The sequence below is a fragment of the Siphateles boraxobius genome, unplaced genomic scaffold, assembly GCF_051911475.1.
Source record: "Siphateles boraxobius isolate OS27281-9 unplaced genomic scaffold, OSU_SipBor_1 56, whole genome shotgun sequence".
Taxonomy (NCBI): Eukaryota; Metazoa; Chordata; class Actinopteri; order Cypriniformes; family Leuciscidae; genus Siphateles; species Siphateles boraxobius.
In genome coordinates, this window is record NW_027509182.1 from 7,066,151 (window position 1) to 7,078,730 (window position 12,580).

The 12,580-nt window shown below is 38.0% G+C and overlaps 1 protein-coding gene across 1 annotated transcript in view; it reads left to right on the top strand.

The window, feature by feature from the left end:
* Positions 1-12,580, top strand: part of LOC143715006 (rab effector Noc2-like) — a 175,061-nt gene that overhangs the window by 79,589 nt on the left and 82,892 nt on the right. The gene's annotated exons all lie outside the window — the stretch shown is intronic.

Sequence of the window (12,580 nt, forward strand, 5' to 3'; positions counted from 1 at the left end):
CAACCAATCACAGTAGGGCTTTACACTCTGGGCGGTAACTTATTAATTTTGCACTTCATTCAAATTGAGCTGTTTGTGTGGTTAAAACACCCTGTTTCCAAACGATTGTTGGAGTTTAACACGTCTTTATATTTACATACGGGATAAACTCAGGATTACACACAAATTATGATCATCACAGATCCCAAGCATAAATGATCAGTAACACCCTCTCTACGCCGGCAAATGGCACGACAGCGCGTCAAAAGCAAATAGTAATGTAAAACAATAGTAAAAGTAATAAACAAAAATAGTAATGTTTGCAATGTTAACACATTTTGCCCATGAAGTCTGTTTTCTTACCTGCAGATATGAAGTGTCTGCATAATAATCCTTATTGACTAGTGCTGGCTATTTGAAAATTCATAATTCGTGAATCGTGATACTCTCTACACTGGACGTGGCGCAGCGCGACACGCATATTCACTGACTGTAAATGGATGCCAGTTCTACTTCTGAAGTAGACGGCTATACAACATGCAATTACACGGAGGACAAATTTTTTGCACATTCGCTTTGTCCAGTCACAGCCTAGCACGGGGTAGAACGGATGATTTTGTCTTTTAATGCCCAATCGCAATTAGCTATAGTACATAAATATTATGTAGAATACCAAATATGAGCCCAAATGATCATCAGTGATATAACATTAAGAGCCTCAGCATCAGCGTGTAGTGGATAATGCAATGCTGACAAATACATCTTTGCATTTATTGCAAGTAACTTTTGCCCTTAAAAACTATTAAGTCTGATTTGATCAAGTGTTTTAACGGATAAATAAATGCATATCGCTTGTCTGCTGCTGGGCATGCACTTTCATGCATTATATCTCTTGGAATGCAAGTGTCACATGTTTAAAAAGAACCCACCTGTATATTCTCTACAACCAAATGAATCGTAATACAGGTATTTAATGTTTAAAATTCTATTTATAATGCTCTATAGATCATTAGATCCACGGACCTGCTGCATATTCACCATTACAACTTAACGGAAGAAGTGGGAAAAGCTGTTGGGTGCTGTGACAGTAATATTACCTATATTTACACAAACATGAGGTTGAATCCAGTTGTTCATTAGTCAGCAACTTATTGATGCTTTTCTGTTCTATCTTTTCTGTTCTGACGCTTCCATAACACGTTGTTCCCATAACAAAGATGCTGTTTCTCTGGCATTTTCAAAGGCTAAAAAATGTGCCTTGGCTTGATGGTCTTATGGTCTAATTCTAACAAAATCCAAATTTTAAACATCTTTTACTGTAGCAATTTTATGGGCCTTAGCCTTGCACTTCATATTTGAGCCAATGCAGATGAATGAGCATAGTTAATTCAGGGCAAGACAACCCTGATTGTAAAAGCCAAACCGTGATTGGTTGTAGAAAGAACGTGCTACGATTGGTCAGCTCAATGTGGCTGTTATCTGATTGGCTTGAGTAAACGGTGGGTGGAGTCCACCTATTTGTGTATTTTGCTGTACATAGCGCAAGCAACGTGTGTTTTGAAGTGTTTCAAATTCCACAAATTCTTGAGGGGATTTACAAATACACAAGAAGAGATTCACAAATGTGTGCAGCAATTTATAAATGCACAGTTAGCGGGAAAAAAATGTTTGTCAATCTCAATCTATTTATTTGGAATAATGCCAACAATTTTACCCCCATACATGTGGTCTAATTTATTGATTTACTCATAGTCCACATAAACTGAGTGTGATGTTTTACCAGTGTTCTGGTTTAAGATGTTTAGGAATCCTCTGTCACTCTTATTTGCCCATAGTATGACCCTTGTGTTTTTCAGGTTTGATCTGTGTCCTGTGTGTTTGTCTGAAGTCTCATTTTGTAAGAGAACAAACATCTTTTTCATGTGTCTGTCATCTGCTTTTATTGTCCACCTCTGTATCTCTGTTCTCTGCCTAAAGGAAACTAAATTCCCTAGTTTTACTAGTTAAAAAAAAAGAGCAAAAACAAATAGCCCTCATTATTGTAATTATACTGTGTGACTTGCTCGAGCGCTCTCCAATTTGTCCCACTCACTTTCAGAGATAAGAACTCTCCCCTACGTTGCCTCTTCACAGGGTTTTGCAAGCATACCACGAGGCAGTCTTTCCTCCTGCCCTCTGTGTTAAAGATAAAACTTTCAAATGTCATTGCACAACATAAGGGGAACCAAATTAAAACCTTTTACTGTAATGGGCCAAGCACTAAAGTTGCATATCCCTGCTGGTGAAATTTTTTTTTTTGCCATTCTTTTTTTTATTATTATTCTGGCTGGGAGTCTATGGCAGTCCTCAGAACCGTTTGAAGGAAAGTTGTCAAATCTGGCACACTGATTGTGGTGGGCCTGTATAATTCCCTCACCAATTTTGGGGTCTCTCAGTCAGAGCCTTTAGCATAAGTAGAAGTTTAAAATTTTCTTTTGCTTCAAGCTTTCTCTCTTCCTCTTGAGTTAACTGATCCAGGTGTATTTAATTCTCATCCTTGTGCAGCCTCCAAAACATGATTTTCACATGTTGTTCAGACTAACACCGTGTCCTAACCTAACGCGACGGTTTCTTTGCCTTGTCAATCTGAATTTTTGTCCTAACCAGCTGTGACGGTAATACAATCCGAATCTGTTTTAGAAACGGTTTCTATTTTTCTGCGATGTTGTGGCTGGAACAACATACAAGGTTATAATGATAATCAGGTACCGTTTGTGTGCTTTATTGAAGGTTAACTACATCTAATGTGACTTTGAATATCATCGTGATACCGAAAGCGTCAATGAATAATTCACAGCAGATCTTGAAAGTAAGTTAAAGGATAGAGGAGCGTGAATTCAGTGTGAACAAACAAGCGTATTCTACAAGCGACAACCTTCGTCTCTCTCTCTCTCTCTCTCTCTCTCTCTCTCTCTCTCTCTCTCTCTCTCTCTCTCTCTCTAAACCAACACAGAAGTGACTTACTGTACGTTCACACCGCCGCCGACTTGAGCGTCAAAGAAGCTCAGGCCGCTCTGTCAAGGACGCTTGTCAAAAAGCACAGGGAAGCTCGTTGACGCTTTGGACGCTCTGACGTAGTAGGGAGAAGAGAAGTGTCACAACATGAAATGTAATAAACAGAAAAAACAAGCAATACATTGAAGAAACCTTTTATAATGACAGCATTTTTATAACCGTTTTGGTCACATTTGGTCGGGGGAAAAAAAATAATTAGCTATTATTATTATTATTATTATTATTATTATTTGCAGTAGGCTATTATTTGCATTAATTGCATTCCCGCTTAAAACGAGCGTATCCCATGCCTCGTTCTTTTGTAACTGGTCCCTGTAAGCAAACAACGTCATATCATATATGATAGGAAACCCAGCAACAGCGATTATCAGCTTCTCCTCCATTTTCTCGGAACTAATGTTTTGGTAGGAACGAAAGTTCACATCGTATGTTTCTCCGGAATCAGCCAGAGTGAGGGACGTCTTTATTCTGATTGGTTTCTGGCGTTTTGCCGCTGCTTGCCGCTGAACCGCGTCATAGCTCATTACCATAAAGTTGAGCTTCTTTTAACTTTCTGATTGACGCTCAAAACGCCCAAAACGCGACGCCGAGGGCTTTGACGCTCCTTGCAGCTTAGAGAAGCCAGCTTCCATTGAAAATGAATGACTTCCGTCCGCTTTGGAAGCATCGCGTCTGGTTATAACTAAGTCTCACAAAAGTTATTTAAAAAAAAATTAATTCATTCAATTTTCATTTACTCTCACTCATGTTGTTTCAAGCAATTTTCTTTCTTCTGAAGAACATGTGAATAAATGTGTTAGTGTTTTTTGTCCAAACAATGGACTTCACTGGTCACCAGAAATGTTTGGTTACCAACATTCATCAAAATATCATCTTTTTTTATTTTCAGTCTGCAAAAAGGATTTTTCGAAGTTGTAAATAAAACCGATTATTGGTGTAAGTTTTACAAAAAAAAAAAATATTTCAGTCTTCTACATCAAAATGTTATATTTAATCCAGTATGTTTTTTCATCCAAGGTCGGGCCTGTGTCTTTTGTTTGAACCTTCTTATTTTAGTTGATCACTTTCAAAAAACAATTTCAACATTGATAATAATAAGAAATCTTCTTGAGCGACAAACCAGCATATTAGAATGATATCATCATTCTAAAGTATCGTATGTCACTGAAGAGAAGATTGAAGTAATGATGCTGAAAATGAAGCTTTGTCATCACAGGAATAAATTACATTTTAAAATATATTGAATTAAAAATATATATTTTCAGTTGTGGTGATATTTCATAATATTACTATTTTACTGTGTTAAGTATAATAAATGCATTCTTAGTGAGCATAAGAGACTTTCAAAAACTATTCTCTTGATTGGTGACACACAGGGTCCGAAATTAACACCCGCCAAGCGCCAAATGCGGGTGGATTTTCCGTTTGGCGAGTAAATCTCAAAAGGCTATCCGCCACACTGGCGGGTGAATGTTCCAGACATCCAAAGTCTCACGGAAGTTCCGGGAGTCTCCCGCATATTGATAGCGGCTCCCTGATGCCCGCAAATTAGTTCAAATCTCCAGGAAACTAGAGCGAGCGACAAAGAGCGCGCTCATACTGTGCTCCAAACCGAGTAGCGCGCGCACTGCAGAGAGGGAGAGACCTTGTGTGTGTGTGTGCCTCAAGAAGCGTGTGTGAACCTTCACACCAAAAATAGACCAACACTAAATAATTTAACAAATTAAGATGACAAAAAGAAAACACTGAATCAGTTTGAAGCTTTGAAAAAACTGCTTTTTTTTCATCAGACTACGTTTTTTCGTCAAATAAAAATAGCAGGCCTACCTCAATCCACAGCTTGCCTAATTTTTACTTAAAAAAAGTAACATGTCTACATGATGTGCGGTGAGTCTGGGTCTCCGATGGCAAAGATGTCCCGGGAAAACAGAGATAACTATAGTGGCCAACTTCGGAATGCGCCTTTCATTTGCTTGTCGATGTTTGCTCAGAAAGTGATATTGCATTGTACTTGCACTAGGCCTACTGCTATTTTAATACCGCGTAGCATATTTTGCAAGTAACTTCGTCGCCCTTTCTGTCGAAATGGTCCCACACAGTAGCTACTTCTTTTCGCTTGCTTCATTGTGCTTGCTCAGCGAAATATGTCTTTAGGTGCGTGTGGTTGCGCGTGTCGACGCACCCCATGATTTAACAAATATAGGCTATATACTGTTTTTTTTTAACCATGCAGCAAACAAACAAAAAAGCTAAATGTGTGTGTATATATATATATATATATATATATATATATATATATATATATATATATTTTTTTTTTTTTATTTTTTTTTTACTTTTAATCTGTTTAACTGATAGTATTAATCGGTAAAAATGTTTACTTTCGGTAAAGTATCTGATAGTTTTACAAAACCTTCAAATTTACTGTTATGAGCACTAGTTCCATGCTCACATCTTCCATGTCTTACTATTTGTTGACTTCTATGTACTCTCATTCATTCAACATAATACTTATCTCAATTAAATGTACTGAAATGAATGTATATGTGACACAAAAAGGCTGTTTATTATTTTGGCCGGTAAAAAATATGCTTGGCTGGTGGATTTTTTCATCTACCAGTCCCCGTGGCAGGTGAGCCAAAAAGTTAATTTCGGACCCTGGTGACACATTAACTCCCATGTGTTTCCAACATTGTTGATGTGTTCTTCAAACAGCCCCAGTATTTTAAGATGCATGATAAATCTGAAATGTCAAATGATTTACAATGGCTCATAATTGGATGGCCAATTCCTCTGTTCTCCTCTGACATGTAAAAGCTCTCTGTAAACAAGCACCAGCAACACACTGTAATAGAGGCAGTGAGATGACAGAAATGACCCGTTTCCCCCTCCTCTCTCCATTTTCTCCAGCTCTCTACTAATGTGCTGTGTGTCCAGTCTATTTCTCCTCCTGGCTGATTTTGTTTTGTTTCGCTTACCTTCATAAACATCATTGTGTGTTTAAAACGGTGGGAAATTCAAGAAAGAGAGGTTTACTGAGTGTATAGTTTCAGTCTTTCGGAGTTTTTTTCTTGCGAGTAGGCAATTTACCTCTCTCTCAGAAAGCGGCAATGTAATTATCTGCTGATGTAATTGTCACAACATGCACATTTTTATAGGCGCAATGGCTAGACGGCCCGCTACATTGAATATTTCAGCAACATTTCAGCATCTCAGATATTGTGTTTTAAATGCCAGTTAAATACACCATTCATACACACCATTTTTAAGTGGGTGTATGATGATACCACACATTATTTTCAATATTAAGGGTAAAGTGGTTAATTCTTCCACACCAGCATATTTTAGTGTAAAATATGGATCGAACAGGAAAAGGTCACCACTGAAATGACACCACATAATCTTCACCTCATCAAGTTATAATAATAGGAATTTAATATATTTCAGGTTCAAAGAATCTCCTCCATAATTGTCGACATATAAATGGGGAAAAAGGAGCACATATGAACCTGAATCTAAAATAGGGGGGGGGGGGGGGGGGGGTAATTTTTATTTTATTCGGTGGAGGAAACATGCTTCTATGTTTTTCCCGAATTTTGATGAAGTTTTTAGTATTTACATTTGAAATTTAGCAAAATTTTACTATTAAATTATTATCATTTAAGATTCATCCACGGGGGTAAGAGCATAGAGAGAAAAGTGATAAATACTGCTCGGTTCACACACTGTTAGTCATAAATAAGATTGACACCACATTCTATAAATGAACTGACACCCTTAACTTAAATTATATTAAACTGAGACTTGACTGATTTAAGCTGAATCTTGCATAACATGTAAAAAAAAGTTGTAATTGCTTAACTTATGTTTTATATTACTTTAACTTCTCAAAATATGTTGCCATGATCCTGTATGATGGCAATTCAGGAGTAAATAAGCATGTCAGTCTCAAACCCTGATTTGTGTGAATGTGGCCATTCAAAGCGGCACATATAACTGTGGAATTGAGTTCTTAACTGATCTGAGTTTATCTTAGTTTTGAAACGGCCTCAATAACTCTTCATCTGCTCTGACACCCAAAGCCATTCTTCACCGCCTACTCATCATGTCACTTCATTTAATCTACCTTGACATTTCGGCATTTGATTCTTTTCATTTTCCTTCCCACTTAGCTGCTTGCGTTCATCTAGGTTCATCATCCTCGGCTCAATTGAGAGTCATCACTCTCTATTATTTCTATGTAGATGCACAAAAGACCAAACTATGCTTATTGGCAGTGGCTCTAAAAAAATTACGAATGATCAGTGGAATTCGTGGTGAAAGGAAAACATTAATTTCTGCATGGCTAAACGTTGCACTCAGAGTTTTATGAAAATTATACTTTTTTGTTCCATGTTGTCAAACCTTGATTGATTTTTCTCTTCAGTTTCTAACTCGCTTGACTCCCATGCATTCTTTTTCTGGCTAGTGGCTGTTTGAGCCCAGCTTGCCAGTAAGAAGTGAATTTCTGCCTCACTGTGTTCATACATTAGTTGGAGCTTATGGATGCAATGGTTGACCTTTAATGTAGTCAGTGAATATTTTAGCTAGATACAGATGGGCGTAATTCAGTGGTTCCCAACCTTTTTGAGTCCCCCTTTTTCCCAAGAAAATATTTTAGGACCCCCCTTCACATTTAATGATATTGTCACTCTTGTTTTAAAACAAACAGTATGTTTATTACTATAACCAGATATGTTTATGCACAAATAATAGTGTATAATATTGAAAATACCATAACAAAAACATTTGAAGGCCGTTTGTAATTTAAAACCGTAAACCTAAGAGTAACCTATTAATTGGCCCTATTTGAAATGCAATAACAAAAATATCAGTATTCAAACTGGTGTGCAGGAAAAAATAATTAATGTAGGCTATAACAAAATCACTTGTGTCTGGGACCTCAATACTTGCATGTTATGTGTGAGGCTTTATCAGTCAGTGTGAGGATTGCGTCATTATGTCTATGACGAGTCACGCAGGCACTGGGCTACACCGCAGCGGAACGACCCAAACCAGTGTAAAATAGTCCCAATATAAACACTTATTATAGGTTAGACTCAGGATAAGACAAAAACACGGTTTGAAAAAATGGATTCATGATGTACTCGCTCATTAAATAAATTTAGTAAATTTTGAACACATAAAAAGTTACAGACTGCTGCTTTAATGCTCACTGTTCAACACTTTTCAAAATATGATGCGACCCCCCCCAAAGAGCTCGCTGAGGCCCCCTTGTGGGCCGAGACCCCCCTGTTGGGAACCGATGGCGTAGTTGACTCATTCTAATGTTTAAAGGTAGGGTAGGCAATTTCGGAGAGGCTAGTAATAGCAAGCTAGCTTTGAAGGCATTAGATCCCACCCTTCCTTCAGAGCGATAATTGATACATGAAGTGTACGCAGCATAAGCTCATTGTTTTGGTTCAGGAGGAACTGTAATAGGCAGCTGCTGTTTGTTTGCGTCGCACGGTGTCTGTCTAACTCTGCATAGCCTCATGGAACGCGCTGATGATGTGTGATGTCTGCGCGAGCAGGGTGTGCGGAGGTATGGAAATACATATGTTGACAGGCGGGTAGGACATCCAATCATTGCATTTGGACCGAATGGAATGATTAGAAGAAAAAAGTTTGGTCCTTAAACTTCCACAGAATATATATGTACATTTTCTTTATATATAGACCACTTCTATTATTGATTGCTATTAAGATGTGAAGAGCGTTTCAACCAGTATAACAAAGTGTTTATGAAAAACATTGCCCACCTTATTAATGCTCTCAGTAATAATTGAGATAAACCTAAGTGCAATAATTGTTTTTGCACTTCTTGTTTTTGTGGTAGAAAACATATTATGTCTCTGATTAAATTGTTATATTGTTGAATAGTGCATTTCAAAAAATGTTGTCCCCGTAACTTTAACTTTAACTAACTTAGTTAGTTCACTACTTTTGGTAACAGTAACTGTGCGCAACATGTTTGGTACTACCTTTATATCAGTTATCTGTGGATATATATATATATATAAAATCATTGTTAATGGCCAATATTGGATGGTTTATTGTGCATCCACATTTTCCTTGTTTTTTAGAGTACCTTTTCCATCATGCAATGCTCACTGAGAGTTAATATTTAAAAACAATAATAATTTAATAACCTTGTTAAATGTGCAATAAACAAGAGGTTAATTTTGAATAACTTATGTTTAAGACAAAAATTGGCCAGTTATCTTGTATTCTTCTCCGGCAATGAAAATGGTTCCAAAAGAAGCCAAAGCATCAAACTGTCATCGTGTCTGGAAGAGAGAATGTGAGCTGGAACTAACACTTGTGTAATATTTTCTCTTCACCATTTCTGATACCAACTCAAGGTCTGAGGTGATCTTGGCAAATTTTGGCATGTGATTTTAAAGGCAGTATATTTTTTTTTTTTTACCTGTTTTTTTGTCTTCTGCATTTTAAATCAGCATTGATGTGATGTTGGATCAGGAAGTGATGTTTTCATCCAGTATAGTGCTAGTCTAACATCAGCTATGCTATTCCTTGAAACATCGGTTGTGGGTGTTCATCTACATGGTGAAAAAAACACAAGATGTTGCATGGCTTCCTTGATGCTGATCGTGCAACAGTGACAATCAGTTACAAAAGCCTTTCTAATATTTGTGTGCAACAAATTAGGTTTCTCGACTTATGGAGATCATGACTGAGGATCGTTTGAGACGTGGTAAGACACTGATTGTCTTGGAATCAAACTCCCATTCATCCATCTTTACTCTGAGCATGTTAACAAATTGAACTACTTGAACAAATTGAACAAATTGAAATACTCTAATGACAGTTAGCTGACTTGTAGTTGCAAAGTTACTTATAATTAGTAGAATGTCTAAAGTGGACTATCGAAATAAAGTGGAATCCATTTTTTTTATAAATTAAATGTATATTAAATGTCATACAATATAATATAATGTAATAAATATGTCTGTAAACAGCTCAGCATGTATTTGTTCCTTAAATTATAGATACGTTTATTTGCAATGTATTGTGAAATTAAAATTAATTTATTATAGTAGAATGAATATTATTATATAATATAATAATTTGTAAAATGGATAATTCCAGTCCTTGATGCTGATTGGTCGTGTTTTATTTACGATGAAACATGTCTGTGACCGCTTCGCTGAACAGATCTGTGTATCACTTTAGTCTAAAAAAGAGAAAAGGTAAATAAACCCCCTGACAACTGGGCAAACATTATGACCTCTGATTAATATTCATGAGCCATGCTAATATGGTTTATAATTGTTCTCACCCTATCCATCACCCCATCCTCCCTACACTCAGAAACTGACTTGTTTCGCATTTTTCAAAACTATGATATGAACTGACCTATGCTGAAATGAGGGTCTTCATGACACTCTAAGCAAGATGAATGATTCTCCTGCAAAACCAGGCGTTTCAGAAAGACTGTCCCCTGTGCCAGACTCATCCGCATGATTCATGCATTAAAAATTGGATCAATTAAATCATTCCCTCCTTTCAAAGCCATGACAGGCTCGCACTGCCACGCTGCCTCATCAGGACCCCGCTAACAATCCCGCAACTACGCCCACAACCCATTCAGAGTGCAAGAACACAACAGGGAGATAACTAGACAGGCAGCTAATATAACCGTAAAGCATCTGATCAGTGGGAAACTACTGTCATTTTGTTAAGGGGGAAAGGGGAAGTTTCATAATTAATGACTCTAGTCGCTTGTGATTAGCCGCAGACGGGCTGCGCGCGCTGGATGAGGAGGATCCGGTGTCGTATTCATCCTCAGCGGGAGAGAGGAAGAGTAGCTCGAACCTGCTATAAGCAACGGCTGAGCCTAAACGCTCATTAAATCCGGCTGAGCTCTGACAGAGCTGTCACCTGAAGTACCTTCAGATCCGCCCCGTCAGACACTGTTTTACATTAATGGTAGGCCTCTGTGGTGCATTAGCGCGTCTACTGTAATGCAATTCAAATATTTGCTTTAAATTAGTTTGCACCGTACATTTAACAAATCCGTTAACATGCTTTCTGACTTTAAAGTGGGAATTCTTTAAGTGAAAGTGAAAGTGACACGTGATTAGTTAAAATTGTATTTAACTAATGCAGAGGAATTTGACCTCTGCATTTAACCCATCCAAGTAAGTGCACACACATTAGGAGCAGAGTAGTGAGTAGTGAACACACACACACTGCAAACGTGGATACACACACCCGGAGCAGCGGGCAGCCTTGAGTGGCGCCCGGGGAGCGATTGGGGGTTAGGTGCCTTGCTCAAGGACACCTCAGTCATATTCCTGCCGGTACTGGAATCGAACCAGCAACCTTTGGGTCACCAGTAACTCTGTTACCATTAGGCCATGACAATGTAAGGTTGTTAGGGTGCTCTAAAAAAAAGAAAGTGAAGAGGATGAGGAGGAAGAGATAAGGAGATAAAATAGAAGGAGGATAAAGAGGAGAAAAGAAAAAGAAGGAAGAGGGGAATGAGAAGACGATGATTATGAAGGAGAAGAATGAAGATGAGGAGGAAGAGGAGAAGAAGAAGAGGAGGAGGAGGAAGAGAAGAATGAAGGAGAAGAGGAGAAAGAGGAGGAGATATGGATTTATCCATCCATACCTAAAGTCCACTTATAATGTTGATATTTTTATGCCAAATGTTATCCAAGTTACCATATTTTGTTTGTCTTTTCATGACCATTTCCCACCGTCTCTCTGGCCCTTAGAATTGACCAGTGTGTTTGTGCTGTTGTTCCTTCATCCATGAGATGGGCATCTATCACTGCACTCCGGCTCTCACACTGCAGGTTTACTGTTGTGCCAGTACACAGCCGTTTTTAACTGCATCATACTTCAATAACTGCTTCTTTACATTTGCGATGGATTCATAAAACAATCCGTACTAAAATGCTCATCTTCATCATTCTTCTTCTCATTCTCCTCTTCCTCCTTTTTCTCCTCCTTTCAATTCTCCTCCCCGTGTTCATTCTTCTTTCCCCTCTTCTTCTCTTTATAATTCTTCTCATCCTTCTTATCATCCTCATCTTTCTTCTTCTTCATTATCTTCTCTTTCTCCTTCCTCCTCCTCCTTATTCTCCTCCTTTTCATTCTTATGTTTCTGCCTCTTCTTTTTGTCCTCCTCCACCTTCTCCTCTTAATTCTTCTTTCTCCTCACATACTCCTCCTCCTTTCTCTTCTTCTCCTCTTCTCTTTCTCATGTTTCTTTTCCCTCTTCTTATTCTCCTACTTCATTCTTCTTTCTCCCCCTCCTCTCTTCTCCTCCACCTCATTCTTCTTCTTTTCTTCATTCTTCTTCTTTACCTCCTCCTCTTTCTCCTCTTCTCCTTCATTCTTCTCCTCCTCCTCCTCCTCTTCTTCTTCTCCTCTTCCTCCTCATCTTCATTCTTCTCCTCCATAATCATCGTCTTCTCATCCCCTTCTTCCTTCTCCTTTTTCTTTTCTCCTCTTTATTCTCCTTCTATTTTAA